This window comes from Chrysochloris asiatica, unplaced genomic scaffold (genome assembly GCF_000296735.1).
Source record: "Chrysochloris asiatica unplaced genomic scaffold, ChrAsi1.0 scaffold00065, whole genome shotgun sequence".
Taxonomy (NCBI): Eukaryota; Metazoa; Chordata; class Mammalia; order Afrosoricida; family Chrysochloridae; genus Chrysochloris; species Chrysochloris asiatica.
Genome location: NW_006408583.1, coordinates 9,826,463 through 9,830,368, shown reverse-complemented (window position 1 = coordinate 9,830,368; position 3,906 = coordinate 9,826,463). Strand labels below are relative to the sequence as shown.

Sequence of the window (3,906 nt, the reverse complement as noted above, 5' to 3'; positions counted from 1 at the left end):
GAACCCACAGGATGGGAAAAATATTCTTTTGCAATGACACATCAGATAAGAGACTCATTTCTAAAATATATAGGAAACTACAACACCTCTACAAGAAAAAGACAAATAACGCAATTATAAAATGGGCACAGGATATGAACAGACACTTGACCAAGGAGGTGATCTGGACAGCCAACAAACATATGAAGAAATGTTCATGATCACTAGCCATTGTTGTTGTTGTCAGGTGCCATTGAGTCAGAACCGACTCATAGTGACCCCATGCACAGCAGAACGAAACAGTGTCTGATCCCGGGCTAACCCCACCACCGCTGCCACACTGGACGCCATCAATGATGCCACCTGGCTGATCCATCTCGTTGGCATTAGAGAGATGCAAATCAAAACAACAATGAGATATCATCTCACACCGGCAATAATAGCAAAGACCAAAAAAGTAGAGGACAATAAATGCTGGCAAGGGTGCAGAGAGACTGGGACACTCCTGCATTGCTGGTGGGATTGCAAAATGGTTCAATCTCTCTTGAAAGCAATATGGCATTTCCTCAGAAGGCTGGAAATAGAAATACCTTATGATCCAGCAATTCGTCTCGTTGGTATTTACCCACAAGAAAAATGAGCCATAACACGAATAGATATATGCACACCAATGTTCATAGCAGTACTATTTACAATAGCAAAAAGATGGAGACAGCCTAAGTGCCCATCAATGGAAGAATGGATGAACAAACTGTGATACATACACACAATGGAATATTATGTTACCTTGAAGAAGAACAAGGAAGCTGTAAGTTATCATAAAATGGATGAGCCTTGAGGACATTATGTTGAGTGAAATTGGTCAGTCATAAAAGGAGAAATACTGCATAGGATCACTACTATAAAAGACTAAAAAAAGAACCCATACTAAAGGCAGGGAGGGGGATTCTTTGCTGGTTACTGGGATATAAGGGGTAGGGTGAGGGGAAGGAGGGGAAGGTGGAGCAAAGGTAGGGAATAGACACAGGATAGTTTGGGTGCTAGGGAGGGAGACAATACACAAGAAGGGGGAGGGGATGGAAGAACAAGGCGAATGGGAAAACAATTAGGTTTGCAATGGCTAAACGAGACAGAGGAAAATAATGATGTATGCACAACCTTGGAACAACAGGGCTCTGCGATACTGGGATTGAAACAAACATGGTTGGAATGGGCAAAAGGGGGGAAATAATGTTAAGATGCTTGGCTGTCTTTTAAATCTTGGTTTTCCTTGCATACCATTATAAAATAGACACTTGAGGGGGATAGAAAGGAATAGCCAGAAATATAATAGAAAGCTTGTAAGTCCATCTGCCTATAACTGATTGGAATACCTAAAATGGGGTGGGGGGCGGTGCTACAAAGTGCCCAGTGAAGTAGGCTTCTTGCGGAGCCTCTGCATTACATAAGACCATAAGTGAAATCCTGAGCCTCACCCAGAATCTTCTGAGGTGGAAAATTTCCATTTGAAAGGACAAGCAGACCAGCCTGGAGCGGCCAGAACAGAAGATACTTGTTGAAAGAAAGACTGACAGGGAAAATACAAAATAATAGAGGCAGACCTACTGATTACTACAAGAACGAACAAGTGGCTTTCCCAGGAGATATCAGGGCAAGTGGTTGGGTCCCCTCAGGGCAAACCCCCTTCAAAGACTAAGAGTCAATGGGAATACACACTCTGATTGGTGACCACGTTGATCACCGATAAGGGGAAGTGAGGGAAGAACAGCAATGAAGCTGCGAGCTAAGCCCTCCAACGTTCAATAGACTCCTGTGAACCTGGGTGAAGACCTGGTTGGCCATCAGTGTGGCAAGACATGGGGACTCTTGGGCCCAGAGTCAGTGACATAGTCACAGAGGACTAGAGTAGAGAATGAAGTATCCAGTTGATGAGAAGAGAGGCATAAGCATAAGAACATCCACACGAGCAGATAATACCCACTCAACATGGCTTCAATGACTGGATGATCAGAGCTCAACTTGAAGAAGAAAGATGAGGCGAAAAAATAGAGTAATCTGATATAATTTGATGAACTTGACCTAGACCTATGAATGCAGTAGCTCAAAATAGGGAACAAATCTTTACAGCGAATATCATTCCCACCCCCTCCATGCACAGAGTAGACAGGGATGGGCAACTTGGACATTGGCTCCCCAAAATGGTGGGGGTGGGGAGCTACAAAGGCAAGAAATAACTGGCTTACAAGCTTTCAAGAGAGAGCCTAGATCCAGGAGGTGCAGAGTGAGGTAGAATCTCCAGTGAGTATTACCCAGTCTGTCTAAAAGGGGCTAATGAATGGAGATGGGGATAGGGGATAGGTCCCTTGTGATACAATGATCAATAATTGTTATCAGGACTGACTGTAAGGGTTGGAAATGTAAAAGTAGATGTTTTGTAGCAAAAGCATGGGAGCAATTGACTATGCATCAGGAGCGAAGGTCCCTGGAACCATCAAGGGAGAAGAGCGGAGTGCAAGACCCTACTCAGAGAAGCAGTGACATCAGAGATGGAGGCAGAGATGATGACATGGAGAGATGGAGTGGCTGGGGATTGTAGACTCAGACAGGGAGAAGGCAGAAGGGACTGTGTGCTGATGACCGGTGGCAGGCTTGCAGGGATATACCCTTTGGTTGGTTGATGATGATTGGTTGTAACCATGGCAATAAAACGATAATATGATAGGATGAATGTAAAGCCTATGTCTCCCATGTAAAGTATCAAACATAATTCACAATAAAACATTTTTAAGAAAGGCTAAGTGTAGAAGAGACAGTAAACTATTCAATACACCACATGTATTTATATTGATTATAAAATGATTCTTCATATTAAGAAAATATTGTTATTTATAGTTTATAAGTATTCACAGTTTTATAGGTAATACAGTTATACTAAATGTTAAGAATTCATTTAACAGAGAGACATATTATGCAAACCCCTTAGACATTACCAAACACCTTAGGCAACATGTTGTTGGGCCTTGGGGCTCAGGACCATCATCTCAGTGGACACACAGTCTCAGTGGACAATGTTAAATTGGCATAACATAGTCCCCAGATACAATGTTCTACATCCTACTTTGGTGAGTAGCAACTAGGGTCTTAAAATCTCAGAAGCACACATCTCCTATTGGTCTTATGTTGCATCTCTTATTGCAACTATTGGTCTATCTGTGCAGAGGACAGAAGAGTGCTCAAAATTGAAGATGCTTAGAATCAGTGCATACAGTGGAGTAATGAAACATTAGTATCCACGAATCTAAGACTAGAAGAACTGGCTACTACTACCAACTGCTCTGAAAGGGATTACATTAGAAGGTCCTGAATTGAGTAGGAGACAGTGTAGAACAAAATGCAAAATTACAAAAGAAGACCCAGACTACTGATCAGAAAGATACTGAAGGAACCTAATAGTATAGTTCTTGGCCACTGTTCAGGTCTTAAAATTGAACTAACCCTAGTGGCCCAATTTCCATACAAGTGATAGGAATATAGGGGGCCAAAGTTATGCTCACCATTGGAATGGTCAGTCATTCAAGATCCGAAGGGCAACAATTTTCTAAGGACAAAGTTCAAAAGTCTTGGAAAGAAGGGTTATACAGGGACCCTACTGGAAGGAATACATAGAAATTGACTCCATCCCTGAGAACATACTGGAAAAGTTCCATATCATCAGCCAGGGCAGACTATGGAACAGATCATTAATCTCTCATATGCAAGTTGTGGTTGAAGCTGAGTAAAATGAAAACTGGTCCACAAGAGCCAAAAAATGGCATTCAACATGTCCCAACTGAGTTTAGAGATCATCTCACATTATACACGCATCACAGTAGGAATGTACCAGAGTTGTATTCTTTCACCATGCTTACTAATGAGCAAATAATCCGA

General features: G+C 42.1%; 1 protein-coding gene across 1 annotated transcript in view; it reads left to right on the top strand.

Moving 5' to 3' along the window:
• The window catches only part of CNTLN (centlein, centrosomal protein), a 407,185-nt gene that overhangs the window by 229,459 nt on the left and 173,820 nt on the right, over nucleotides 1–3,906 (top strand). The window lies entirely within an intron of this gene.